The sequence below is a fragment of the Sorex araneus genome, chromosome 4, assembly GCF_027595985.1.
Source record: "Sorex araneus isolate mSorAra2 chromosome 4, mSorAra2.pri, whole genome shotgun sequence".
Lineage (NCBI taxonomy): Eukaryota > Metazoa > Chordata > Mammalia > Eulipotyphla > Soricidae > Sorex > Sorex araneus.
In genome coordinates, this window is record NC_073305.1 from 201,878,370 (window position 1) to 201,893,516 (window position 15,147).

The window sequence follows — 15,147 nt, forward strand, 5'->3', positions numbered from 1 at the left end:
CGGGGTCAGCACAGCCTGACTCGGCACCCCACCAGTGGGCGGAGCTCGGAACCAGAAGGGGTGGAACCAGGCAGACAAGGTGGGTCCTCACCTCGGGGCGAGGCTAAGCCCCTCAGGCCACCTTCCTGGAAGGGGCAGAGCTAGGCTGCAGGAGAGTGGCCGTCCTCGGCAGGAAGCTGGAGCTCCCCCGCAAGGCAGCAATTCACAGACCCCGCCCCTCCCCGCCCCCCCCCCACCTCCGGCCTGCCCACCTCTTGAGCATCCTGGTCCAGGATCCCCTTCTCCAGCCCGTGAGCCCACACGAGGTGGCAGCTCCCCCACCCCAGCCATGGGCGGTACAGGGGACAGGGTGGCCCGGCCCACTCCAGAGACAGGTGGGGTGAGAAATTTCCAGCATGAAAAATCTCCTTCAAGCTCTTCTCCTAGGACCGCCCGGTGCGTCCGTTTTCACGATGCCCCGAAGCTCCGCAGACTCCGACACCCCGTTTCTCCCTTCTTGTGCTCTTCCGAGCGGCGGTTACAAAGTTGTGCTTACAAATTAACTGAGTATTCACAACATTCTGTGCGTGGCAACTGGAGAACATTTTGAAATAATAAACAGTGATTATGATGGAAATGTCTAATGGCTCTAAGAAGGATAAAGCACAATACTGATTCCTTACACTCCTAACAATCTCTAGAATTGCTCATTGTTATTTTTCTATAAAATATTGAATGATGTTGAAAAATCTCCAAACAGCATTATTGTGAAATAAAACAACGGAAGCAATTGTATACAAACCTTTGGTATTCATACATTACAAATTATGTTGTGACTTTTAAGAGATAATTTTGAATATTTCAAAATAAATGAAGCTCTTCCAAGTCAATTTTGATTTAAAAATATTTTTGAATCTCTTGATGGAAACCTTCTAATGTGTTTATTTTGAGTAAAATGTCATTTTATATGCAAAACCCATATGTAGACACCCCCCCCCACACACACACACACACACTGCTGGTCCCTCCCTCATCCGTTTTGGTTGTGCTACATCTGGTTAGTGTAGTTGCCTGCACATGTGTTTGCTCTCACACTCTTATGGACATGCTCACACACAGCTGGTGATCACACATTGTTGGGGTATAGGATCCAAGACAGCGCTGCACTGGGGCAAAATTCAGTGTATGTGGATAGTTCTGAGGGTCAAACTCACAGCCTCACACTTACAAGACAAGTGCTTTTAGCCACTGAGCCATCTGCTGGGGGCACCCCCACCCCCTTCTTTGTCCCTTTGATCAAAGCCCTCTGCAGATGGTAGATGGCCTAATGTTTAGGCTTTCTGGGCTTACATACACACACACACACACACACACACACACACACACACGACACACATACTACTCTACTCAGCAACTCGTGCATGAAAGCAGCCTCAGAACATTTCCGAAGGATGGGACAGTGGAGGAAAAGCAAAACTCAAAAGAGACATTGGGGCATCTCAGGCCAAGTTGTTAATTCAGTCTCTTGCATTAGAACCCCTAGAAGCATCATCATAGAAATAAATCATGCAAACACAAAGCCCTTGACATGTTCCAGGTGAGGGGGAGTGGGGAATAAGAAAAACACTCCAAGATCATTTATTTTACTTTTAAAAGCAGGAGAAGTGTGGCAGAGGGCAGAGTTCTGGCCAACATGATCCTCTGTGATTTGCAAACTATTACATGTCTCCCAGTGGAAATTTTTACAGGTCACCCAGGAAGATGAGCTAGATTTTGGGCATCTCCCATTCTTCTGTTGGATTCTGCTACTGTAGTCTTCAGTTCTCTCATTTCTGTTTCTGTAAGTTCATTTTGTCCATCAATCTTTCTTCCAAGTTATTGACTTTCTCTTCTAATGATTGACTCATTTCAATCAACTCTGAGAGAACCGTTGCCTTGACGTGATCCTCAGACACTGTAGGAAGTTCTGAGGTCGTTGAGGACTTTCCTGGACTCCTGCGCCCCCGTTTATGCAGCTGAATTCCTAGAGTTTTTTAAATTCCTGCTGCTTTGTGGAGGCTAAGGCTGGAGCTCTGGGCTCTGGCTCCGAGCAGCAGCCTGGCACGCCTGTTTGCATGTTAGCATGGTGCCTGAGATTCCACTGACTTTTCCCAGACCTTGTCAGTGGTTTTGAACTGCTTGCAAGATCTAGCTGGTGCCTGTGGTTCTGAGTTCTGTGCACAACAGATGATAACAAACAAGGGCTTTATGGCATTATAGGCCCGTTGCTGTTGCCCAAGCTTTAGCTGGGCTGGGCTCTGGCCCATGGTTTACAATTGCTGGTAGCACTGCACTGTTGCACTGTCGTCCCCGTTGTTCATTGATTTGCTTGATCGGGCACCAGTAACGTTTCCATTGCAAGACTTGCTGCTGTTTTGGCATATCAAATATGCCACGGGTAGCTTGCCTAGCTCTGCCGTGCAGGTGGGATACTCTTGGTAGCTTGCCGGGCTCTCCGAGAGGGACAGAAGAATTGAACCTGGGTTGGCTGTATGCAAGGCAAACACCCTACCCTCTGTGCTATTGCTCCAGTCCGCATGCAAGGCAAATACCCTACCCGCTGTGCTTGCTACTGCAAGGTATCTTGCAACTTTCTTGCAAGTAATATCAGTTTCACAGTCCAGCCACCTCGGTCTTGTATCCCTGGGATTTTTTGCATTGACCTGTGCAATTTGGTCCTCTGCAATTTGGACCTGTGCAATTGACCTCTCCAAACCGTGCCTGTGTCTAGGGCTCACCTTTGCAGCGTGCTGTGCCTGGGATGGCAGCTTGCGGCTGCAGCCTCAGGAAAGGGGACTCCCAGCTGTAACCTGGGGACACCTGCCCCTGTCTTTGCTGGGTGCTGCCTGACATAGTGGTCAGAGGCACATAACGGAGTCCCCATGGAGCCTCTGTGCTTGCGTGTGGTGCATCCACATTGGAGCAACTTCCTTTGGTTCCTTTATTTCGAGCCAACTGCGGCTACGGGCCATTTCAGATCAAAAGGCAGGTGTGAGGTCTGGCGGGATAGCACAGGAGGTAGGGTGCCTGCCTTGTATGCACCTGACCTGGGTTCAATCCCTATCACCCCCTATGGCTACCCAAGCCCCACCAGGAGTGATCTCTGAGCACAGAGCCATGAGTAAGCCCCGAGCATAGCCCGAGTGGCTCCCCTGTCCAAAAACTAAAGCAGCAGACGCCAGCTAAATTTTTTGGCATGGGCAGCTCCTCGCAGAATGTCTCCAGACTGAGAACTAAGCCGTGGCCCCATGTCCACCCAGGAGGGGAAAGGTATTTCTCTCTCGCCTCTTCCTTGCCGGGGGTGAAGGGCGTAGTGACTGCCATATTATGACGACCACAGATGGGGTTTACAAGCTTGCAGTGATCCAATATCTGGAAGAAATCTCCCTGGACTTAGTTGCTAAAGTACAGAAATCCAAAACCTCATATCCCTTCACAACAGGTCTGACTCTAGTGGGGTACTCCTAACAATAATAGTGAGGTGTGTGTTGAAATATTGAATGTATGGGGCTGGAGCAATAGCACAGCGGGTAGGGCATTTGCCTTGCACGCGGCCGACCCAGGTTCGATTCCCAGCATCCCATATGGTCCCCTGAGCACCACCAGGAGTAATTCCTGAGTGTAGAGCCAGGAGTAACCCCTGTGCATTGCTGGGTGTGACCCAAAAAGAAAAAAAAAAAAAGAAATATTGAATGTAACCAAAGTAAATAGAAAGTAAAGTGAAATTTATCAGTTACAAGGTGGGGAGGGGGTGTGGGGAGGTGGGATGGGAGGTGTACTGTGTTTATTTTTTTTTTTGGTGGTGGGATATGGGCACTGGTGAAGGGATGGTTGTTTCAGCATTGTATAACTGAGACTTAAGCTTGAAAGCATTGTAATTTTCCACATGGTGATTCAATAAAATAAAATTCTTAAAAATGAAAAACAAAAACAAAAACAAAAACTAAAGCAGGTTTGAACCCCCAGGCTGGGGGATGAGCAATGAACCTGCTGGGGCAGAGGGCAATCAGCGACCCTCTTAGGGGAGTCCGAGACTGTGTTTGGGGTGTCGGTCACTGTGGGAATGGCAGCAGATGTGGCCACAACCTCCGTTGGGTTTTCATAAGTCTCAAGGTTCTGTTTGACTCAAGTGAAAGCCTTTGTGATCAGCATTGCAGCATGAGTTTGCCTGGTGAGGTGGGGTGGGGGTGGGGGTGGGGGGGAGCTGGGCGGGCAAGGTCAGGTCAACTGTGGCCCTGGCCACGAGGCTGAGGCAGGCGGCTGGTGAGCTGAGACTGCAGTCTCGCTGCCGGGACCCGTCTCAGGAATCGCTATGCCAGCCCATGCCAGGAGCAGCAGTTCTCTGTGTTGAGTTCAACCAGACTCCAGTCATTTTGACCCTCTGGTCAAATAAGTCCCTTGGGTACAGCACCCTCTCGCCTTAGTATGAACGGTGAGATCCACTACCAACCTGTGTGTTGTTGCTCCGTTCCTGCTCCTCCTGCCTCTGCCCTTGTCCGAAACTCTGCCCCTTTATTTGCATCTTCTTGAAGACCCGGTTGTGTCCCTGGGAAGTTTGCCGAGAGAGATTCTCGCAGGGTCTGGGCTGCTCAGCCTGGGTGCCTTCCTCCTGTAGATGCCACAGCAGGGGTCCCTGGGCTGAACTTTTCTGACCATCTCAGACTTCTCCTTTTGTGAGCTTTAATATTGCTGTTTTCTGGGAAACATTTCTCCCGTGTCTCTGTAGATTTGACTCGATGCTAACTTCCGGGCATGATATAGAACACCTTCCCCTGCAATCTTTTTTTTTTTTTTTTTTGCTTTTTGGGTCACACCCAGCAATGCACAGGGGTTACTCCAGGCTCTGCACTCAGGAATTACTCCTGGTGGTGCTCGGGGGACCATTTGGGATGCTGGGAATCGAACCGGCACCAGTAACATCTCCATTGTGAGACTTGTTGTTACTGGCTTTGGCATATTGAATACACCATGGGTAGATTGCCAGGCTCTGCTGTGCAGGCAGGATACTCTTGGTAGCTTGCCGGGCTCTCCGAGAGGGACAGAGGGACAGACTCCCAACCTGGGCTGGCTGCATGCAAGGCAAACACCCTACCTGCTGTGCTCTTGCTCCAGCCCCTTCCCTTTGAAGGAGATGTACCGTGTCACAGTCGTCTTGGTGGTGGCTCCCACTTATCGCCTGTGTTCTGAGGTCGAGCGCCCCAAAGGTCGGACTCTCGGTCTGCACAGAGCTGCAGCCTTGCCAGCAACGTGATCGTTGTGCAGCCCCTGCTATCCGGGGAGACTTCGCAGTGTTTGCCTGTTGCCTCTGCTCTGTGCCCTGGGAGTGCGGCCAGCGGAGGATGTCTCCGTAGGTCTCCTGGGATCCCTGTGCCAAGCCCTGCTGGCCCCAGGAGTCGGGCAATTGGGGGTAACTGCAGAAACTAGACGACGCACAAGCTCCCCTCGGGGGGTGCTGCCGGCAGCCTGGGCAGGGCAGAGGGAGATGGTGAAGATGCTGTTCGCCAGCCTTGGTCTCCGGAGAGCCCTGCCGGGGGCCCCTGGGTGGGTATTAAATTAGAATCAGCCCGAGCTACTTACCGCCATCAGCCAACCAGGCTGGGTCTAAGAGTGTGTGTGTGTGTGTGTGTGTGTGTGTGTGTGTGTGTGTGTGTGTGTGTGTGTGTGTGTGCTGTGTCCTGAGGGAAGAGCCAGCTCAGTGCTGTTTCTATCCTTCGCTGTCCCTGAAGGAGATGCAAATGCCAACCCAACCAGCCCTCCAGAGCCAGGCAATCAAGGGATGTCCCTGGGTGCCCCCACCAGGCCAATGGATAACTTAAAAAAGAACTTCTCGGTGCTGGAAACGCAGTTATGGAGCGAACCCCGGTTTGAGCCTCAAAACCACCTGGTCTCCCAAACACTGCACTGCCACAGCCCCGGGCAATCCAGGTAATTCTCATCACTCGGGGGACTCCTGGGGTCCTGGCACTGAACCACTAGCCTGGCAAACAGAGAATTTCCAGGTCACCTTGGAGGCTTTCTCCTGAAACAGTTTTTCATGTAACTGTGGTACGTCTAAACAATGGAACGCTATGCAGCTGCTAGGAAAAATGAAGTTATGAAATTCATTTATAAATGGATGGACATGAAGAGTACCCTGCCGAGTGAAATGAATCAGGAGGCGTAGAATGGCTGTGCTCATTTGCGGGATATAAGAAAACATAACATGAGACTAATACCAAAGGCTGCTAGAAACAGGGGCCAGGAGGATTGGTCCACATTTGGAAGCCGGCCTCAAGGGCTGGGGGTCTCAGAAGGCAGTTGGGCCAGGGAGGGGGCCACTGTGGCAAAGAGAGCTGGAAATGATGAGTCTTGGGAAGAACTGCGTGCTGGAAATGGGTAAAGAAAGGAACAAAGATACTAACCTCTCAGTATCTGTATTGCAAACCATAATACCCAAAAGAGGGGGGGAGGGAGGGAGGGAGAGAGAGAGAGAGAGAGAGAGAGAGAGAGACAGAGACAGAGACAGAGACAGAGACAGAGATAGAGAGACACAGAGACACAGAAAAAGAGAGTGTGACAGTGAGAGACAGAGAGGGAGACAGAGAGAGAAAGAGAGAGACAGAGAGAGAGGGAAACAAAGATAAAGAGAGAGAGAGAGAAAGAGAGAGGGAAACAGAGAGAGAGAGAGAGAGAGTGCCATCCATAGAGCATAGAGGCAGGGGGTGGGTGAGGGAAACTGGGGACATTGGTGTCGAGAAATGTACACTGCTGGAGGGTCGGATGTTGGAACACTGAATGACAGAAACCCAGCCATGAGCAGCTTTGTAACTCTGTATCTCTCGGTGATTCAAATGTTTTTTAAAAAGAGCATCTCATGCCCTCTAGTAAGAGGACACAGTCGGCCAGACTCTGCGTTTGCGCCCACATCATCTGCTCTACAAAGTGGGGGTCTGGAACGGGATGAACATGGACAGCCAGACGCGCAGGTCCTCAGAGCATGGGGCCCACTGTCCCTCTGACACTGCAGTGGTGCCCACACGCCATCAGTGACAACAGCCACTCCGTGGGCCAGAGGCTCTCGGCAGCCGGGACTCACCCTCTGTGGCAGGAGGCCCAGGCTGAGGCCTGGCACTGAATGATCCTCTGAGTTCTTTGGGGAGCCACCCATGAGCACCAAGCCAGAAACAGCCCCTGAGCACCGCTGGGTGCTCCGCTCTTATCCTTCTGCTCCCAGAAAGGAAAGAAAAGGAGGTCCCCTTTTTCCCTGCTTGGGATGAAGGCTGTTCCTCCCACGTGCCCTCCTGAGCCAGGCTGAAGCTAGTCGTAGAAGGCTGAGGCCCTGCTGGAGAAGGAAAAGGATTGTGCCTCCCTCAAGGTAGAGAGAACCAGCCTGCAGCGGGCGCAGGGTTAGCGGCAAAGAGCACTGTTGCGGGAGCTAGCACATACGGGTGGCTGAGATTAAAGATTCAGGGTTACAGTGTGGGAAGGGGTTGGGCCACACTTGATGGTACTTGGGGCCTCTGCCTGGTGCTGAGTCACTCCTGGCAGTGCTCAGGGGAACCCTAGGTAGTGCTGGGGGTCAATTTGGGGCCAGCTGTGTGCACGGCAAATGCTCTATCCCCTGCACTATCTCCTGGGCCCCATGGTCAGGATTTAATACTCTGGCAGGGGCCCCTGGAGAATGGAGTAGCCCCAAAGCTGAGGATAGTAGCAATGCAGATGGTGGAGCAGAGTGGAGAAACCTCCCAGGAGAGATTCAAGACAGTAGCAGAGACTTTCAAGCCTGGATCCTGATGGCACATCAACTTCGCCCCTCATGGGGTGGGAGTGGGGGGAACGGACCGTGAGGAAACCATGCTAAGACCACATGACCGCCGTGATCTCTCCCACCCCACACAGCCTCACCCTGTTGGGTGGGATCCACGCCCACTTCCCCCTGGAGAGTGAGGCTTTATACCCCAACTTCCTTCTGAGCTGTGGGTTTACATCCCAGCTTCCTTCTGAGCTGTGGGTTTATACCCCAACTTCCTTCCGAGGATGTGGGTTTCCGGAACATGGGGCTTTGAGAGCCTTGGGGAGCCCACGAGGTTTTTGGGAACCCAGAGGCAGCCCTCCGTTCATCTTCCTTTTCCTTTTTCAAAATTGAAGTAAGGGGCTGGAGTGATAGCAGAGCAGATAGGGCGTTTGCCTTGCACGCAACTGACCTGGGTTTAATTTCCAGCATCCTATATGGTCCCCTGAGCACCGCCAGGAGACATTCCTGAGTGCACGAGCCAGGAGTAACCCCTGTGCATCACTGGAAAAAGAAAAATAAATTGAAATAACACGGGGTATAAGACACACATTCTACCTGACCACTATTAGAAGTCAAGCTTTGTGAGTCCCGCTCATTGTTCAATACCAGATGTCTATTGCACCCTCCACATGCAATTGACCCCTTTCACCCCATTAATCTCCATTGCAGACTCTTGGGTCAAGGAGCTCACCTGAGCCCAATGTCCTTTTCAGGGTTACGGACCCCGGTTCCTTGTGCTTTGGTAAAAATTGAAGCTGACACGAGGCCAAGCAGAAGTTCAGGTGCGTTTGTTAAGGCCTGAGCACGAGAGAGGGCAGAGGAGAGCCCGAGGCTCCTGCTAGTCTCGCCAACAAGGCAGAGAAGTATTGGGACTGGAGCAATAGCACAGCGGGTAGGGCGTTTGCTTTGCACTCGGCCGACCCGGGTTCAATTCCCAGCATCCCATATGGTCCCCTGAGGACCGCCAGGGGTGATTCCTGAGTGCAGAGCCAGGAGTAACCCCTGTGCACCGCTGGGTGTGACCCCCAAAAAGCAAAAAAACAAAAACAAGTTAGAGAAGTATTTCAGGGGGTAGAGGTGGGAACGGAGTGACCCAGGATAACGATGGATGGGAAGAGAGGAAGTGGCACACAGGGATAGTGGACGGAACTGCAAGCATCCCACGTCTTAGAATCCACACCAAGGTATGGCATGGTTTTTAGTATGAAACTAAGAGAAAGGGGATTGGAGAGATGGGTACAGCAGGTGGGGTGCTTGCCTTGGATGCGGCCAATCCAGGTTGGATCCCCGGCGCCAAGCCCAAGGATTCCCCAAGTCCAGCCGGGAGCGATCCTTGAGCCCAGAGCCAGTAGAAAATCCTGAGCACTTCCTGGTGTGACTCAAAAATGAAAACAAATAAAGTAAAATAAGGCGGGGGAGGGGGAGGAGAAATCAGCGAGGAATCAGCACTGGCTTAGTCCAGTTTCTTCCTCTGAGTTGGAAACTCAGCTGACAGGGTGCTCCTTCTGAGGTGATTAGCACCAAACTCTGTGGCTTTGTGGTAAGGGGGCTGGGGACCCCTGCACAGTCCCTATTCTATCTCTTTTCCCTTTGAGAGATTCCCTTTCAGGATTAATGGGGATGAAGGTTTATTATTCTGCAGTTTATGCTGTTTAAATAAAATCAAAAGGAAGAAAAAGCTTATTTTTTTAATATTTGAAACTTATTTAAATACTGTGATTTTATGATATTGTCCATAATACAGTTGTTTCAGGTATTCAGTGTTCCAACACCAATCTCATCACCAGTGACCTTCCCTTCCCCACCCAAGCCTGCCTCCTTAGTAGGAACAAAATAATTTATATTGCTTGTTACAAAAAAAAATTGGCAAATGGAATCATTAAAAAATAGTTCAGTAAAAGAAAATTTGTGAAAACTGTTATAGCTCACAATGGTGTTACCAAAGTCATTCCTGCGGAGTTTCTGAGTTGTTTGGGGCTAGATGTTCCTTCTTCGTTACTGTTTATGGTCATTAACTTAGTGGCTTCTACACCACTTTCCTAACTAATTTGCTGTGTTCCTGGGCTGCTGATATTGTGAAACTTGGAGGTGCTCCTGGAATTCGGATGCTTCTGTGACGTGGCTTCTTTTTGAGACTAGTTGTGGAACTGTGGAGCCGGGCCATTAGTATGACGGAGCATGTCAGGTGTGGGTGGGGCACTGGGAGTTAGTTGGCTCCAGAGATCTCAGCCCAGAGACTGGTCCACCTGGGACACTTCAGTGGCTTGGCTTCTCTTCAAGATTACTCAGAATCAGCTTATTCTATTTCCTGTTGAAGAGAAGTTGCCGCTCCTCCTCTCTGCACAGGCAGGAGTCACTCACTCATTGCTCTGAACACCTGCAGTGACCCTGGTTACCTTCGGCAGAAAGGGCTGCAAATTTGGCAAAACAACTCACCTAAGTGGGAACTGTTTTGAGGAGACAAACTGCATTGCACAAGGGGCTCAAAGGACAGGGCCTGGGATGGAGAGACAGTAGCACTGTACACTGTCGTCCCGTTGTTCATCTATTTGCTCGAGTGGGCACCAGTAATGTCTCCATTGTGAGACTTGTTATTACTGTTTTTGACATATCCAATATGCCATGGGTAGCTTGCCAGGCTCTGCCGTGCAGGCGGGATACTCTCCATAGTTTGCCGGGCTCTCCGAGAGGGATGGAGGAATCAAACCTGGGTTGGCCACGTGCAAGGCAAACGCCCTACCTGCTGTGCTATCGCTCCAGTCCATCGTCACTGTGGAGAGTAATGAATTTACTATGCAATTAAAGAGAGAGAGTATAGGGCACATACCTAGCACATGGCCCTGGCCCTGCCAGATGCAACCCTGGAGATCCGTCTACGCACTGCTGCTGTGGTCCAGGTGATCCCTAGCACTGCCCTGCAGCCTGAGCAGCGCCACATCCTCAGGCCCTGCACTAGAATGCCAGGCTGAGAAGTGGCAGAAGGGACCTCCACGTCTCCTAAGAACCACCTGACAGATCCCTGCAACTTCCCCCCAAAGACAGACACCATTCCAACGGCCTTTTCCGCTAGCACAGGAGGCTGGCTTCCAAACCGTGGAGTGGAGTGATCCTCCTGGCCCTTATCTCTACGGTCCTTAGGATGCCCCCAGGAAGTTGGAATGGAGAAGGGACCACTAAATAAATGATGGTTGGAGGGCTCGCTCAAGATGAGAAATATGTGTTGAAAGTAGACTAAGGACCAAATATAATGGCCTCTTAGTATCTGTATTCCAAATCAGAATACAGATACTGTTCTGTATAACTCCCCAAATTAGAGAGAGAGTAAGAAGGAATGTACCTGGGGGCTGGAGCAATAGCACAGCGGGTAGGGCGTTTGCCTTGCACGCGGCCGACCCGGGTTCGATTCCCAGCATCCCATATGGTCCCCTGAGCACTGCTGGGAGTAATTCCTGAGTGTAATGCCAGGAGTAACCCCTGTGCATCGCCTGGTGTGACCCCAAAAGCAAAAAAAAAAAAAGAAGGAATGTACCTGCCACAGAGGCAGGGGGTGAGTTGGGATGCGGGTGGCAGGAGGGACTGGGAACAATGGTGGTAGAAAATGTGCACTGGTGGAGGGATGGGTGCTTGATCATTGTATGACTGAAACATAATAATGAAAGTTTGTAACTGTATCTCACAGTGATCCAATAATAATAATCCCTTTGCTCATTGATTTGTTCGAGCGGGCACCAGTAACGTCTCTCATTATGAGACTTATTGTTACTGTTTTTGGCATATAAAATACGCAATGGGTAGCTTGCCCAGTTCTGCCGTGATGGCGAGATACTCTGGATAGTTTGCTGGGCTCTCCGAGAGGGACGGAGGAATCAAACACAGGTCGACCATGTGAAAGGCGATCGCCCTACCACTGTGCTATTGCACCAGCCCAATAATAATAATAATAATAATAATAATAATAATAATAATAATAATAATAATAAAAAGAACTTGGTGCAAGGTAGGAAAGGGGCTTTTCTCTGGCAGAGACAGGTGCTTCCCTGGAGAGCATTTTGTCTATGCCTGGTGGTGCTCGGGATCCACACCTGGTTCTGCACTCAGAGATCACTCCTGGCAGGTTCAGGGGACTATTTATGGTCTGGAGATCAAACTCTGGTTGGCAAGTGCCCGCCCCACCCACTCTACTATTGCTCAAGCCCCTTGCTTATCGTTCTTGCTAAAACTTACAATAACACGTTGGATAATAGTGGCAAAATGATTACCTGACTTAGAGACAGATTCCAGTCTTCGATCATTGAATGTGGTGTGTCAGAAATTGCCTTTATTATTTTTAGGAATGTTACCTCTACCCAGATATTCTTTGGTAGCTATTGTAAGTCTATATCCAGTAGGACAAATTATTTTTAATTCATAATATATTTTATTTAACCAAGGAAAAAGGAACAAGTCAGAGAACAAATAGTTAAACTAATAAGTAACATGCCCAAAGGTGGAATTGCTGGGTTATATGGTTGTTCAATTCTAAGTTTACTGAGAACTCTCCATACTGTTTTCCACAGGGTTTGTACCAGACAACATTCTCACCCGCAGTGGATGAGAGTTCCTTTTTCACCACATCCCTGCCAATACAGACTTTTTCTACTATTTTTGTTATGTGCCATTCTCACTGGTGTAATGTGGTATCTCATTGACATCTTGACTTGGATCTCTGATGATAAGTGATGCTGAACATTTTCCCCTTGTGTCTACAGTCTTGGACATCCACCTATATTCCTCTTAGAAGTGTCTGTTAATTTTCTCTCCCAATTTTTTGTAGAGTTTTTGAATTTCTTATGTTTGATCTTTGTGAGTTCTTTATATATCTGGGTATCAAACCTTTGATGCTGAAGGCATGCATGTTTTCCTATGCAGTTATCTGTCTTTTAGTTTTAACCCATGTTTCTTTTGCCACGCAGAAACTCTTAATTTTATGTAGTCCCATTTGTTTATTTTTGATTGTGTTGCCTTTGTCAGTGGTATCAGATCACTGAAGATGCTTTGAGGTCCAAATCTTGAAAGAAATCAATGGAGGGAGGAGAGAATTGGAAATCATGGGTGAAGAGGCACCAGAGGTTTCCGTTTTACTAGTGATATGGGAGAGTGATAGGGCCCTATCTCCAAACATGGACTCAAGCAAACAGCACCGAAACTTTGAGATGTACCTGTCAAGTTGACAGATGGGGGTGGGATAGGGATTGGGGTGGGGAGGGAATATGGGAACACCGGTGGGGGGAGGCTGACACTGGTGGTGGGACTGGTGTTGAAATAGTATATGCCTAAAACTCAACTCTCAATAATTTTGTAAATCACAGTTTTTCATTTAAAGAATGAAACACACACAAAATAAAAAAAATGACAGAGTGGCATGGGACAGTAATAAATGATACTGTATTTGACACTTGTCCTTAGCCTGTGGAGGTCAGCTGTGAGCATGGCAGTGATTGAGTTCTGGAGGTTTTCAATGGCCAGGGCTCTGTTTAGGCAAGTGGTGGGCTTGCACGCCCCCCCACCCCTTCCAGGTTTCCTCTTTTCTCATGGCTGCATAGTATTCCATTGTGTCTGCCATCGTGTCTTTATCCACTCATCAGTCCTTGTACACCTGGATTGTTTCCATAGCCTGCCACTGCAATGAATGTAGGTGTGCATACATCTTTCCAAATGACTGTTTTTGTGTTTGGGGTGGGTGCTAGGATGTGGATTCATTGGGTCATATGGAACTCCAGTTCTTAGTTTTTCGGAGGAATCTCTATAATGGTTTCCACAGAGGCAGAGCCAGGTGGCATCTGTGAATGAGGGTCCTTTTACTATATGCCTCCAACATAGGTTGTGGAAAACTCATTCTTAGTGCGGCTGTCAGGGACCTGTGTCAGCACCGTAGCAAACCTGTGACTGGAAGTCAGCGCTGGATCTCTGAGAAAGGAGAGAGAGGGCGAGACTGGGCTTAGAGTCCAGTGTGATCACTTATACTCGGGTCCTGAGCCGTCATTACCCCCATGTACAATGGAAATCAGAAAACAGAATCTTTTTTGGGGGATCATGAATAAAGCATCCTCATAGGATTTTTCCCCCTGTAATTATGGTTTCCAGGGTGACGATTTGGTAAAAAATACCCCCACTGGGCAGGATAGCCCCAGGGAGTGCAGTAAAGGAAACGTCAGCCCTACCCTCTCATCCCAAGCAGCCGGGGCTGGGAACGCTCCGAGGAGCGCAGGAGATGTGGGTTATCACGGTTGGTTCCTGCTTAAGCACAGCCCAGCGCATCTCTAGAGGAAGCGCCCAGGTTTCCCGTTGTTGCACAGTCTGGACACCAGAGGGCGCCCCGAGAACACAGATTTCAACCAGGCCGACAGGGCGTGTCCGGCCTCAACCATGCCAGCCTGAACCTGGTGTCCCCCCTGGAAGGAGGGGGATTCGCAGGATTCCAGGGTTGGCGCACATTCCGCGCTCGCTCAAGTCCCACCCGCGACCCCCAGCCCTTCCTTTCATCCACGGAGTTGCTTCTTGCAACATCTTCCGGGAGTGTTTGGTGCTCCTAGCGTGGGGACACGGAGGAAAGGGTCCCGGGGGCTCATGACAAGTCATCCGGGGCTCACTCCGAAGTGGGTGCCCGAGCGGTAGTGCAGTGGGCAGGGCGCATGCCTTGCACACCGCTGGCCCATGCTCTGTCCATATAGCTCCCCTAGGACTGCCAGGAGTGAGCCCTGAGCACAGAGCCAGGAGTAAGCCCTGTGCACAGCCAGGCCCTCTCCCCAAGAAAACAGAGAAAACAAAAGTGAAACAGATTAAAACCCTGAAATACACACACACACACACACACACACACACACACACACACACACACACACATACACACACACACTGTGGGCCCATGCGACCAAAGGTTATATTCATGCTGGCCAGTTGGGGCTCAGGGGTTGAGACTATGATTCTAGAATATTCTGGTCCTTAGGTGTCAGGGTCGAGTCCCAATCATCTCTAGTGAGAAGAGGCCTGGGCAGAGGAAGGTCTGGCTCCTCTGTCTCACCATTAAGTGGTGGGAGGTCTGGGGGTGGGCGCCCTCCCCCCTCCTCCCTCCCCCCTCCCCTCCCCCCCCCCCCCCCGCATCCTATGATAGACTCCGTTCTCCGTTTCTCTCTTGCCTGGTTCTGGAGGCCTGGTGGCAGCATCTCACTGCCGTCACTGCCCCCATTCTCACCCGGTCCCAGGGAGTGAGGACCTGCGTGCTGTGAAGATGTCCAAGTGCATTGGGATATTTTTTTGCTTTTTGCTTTTTGGGTCACACCCAGCGATGCTCAGGGGTTACTCCTGGCTCTGCACTC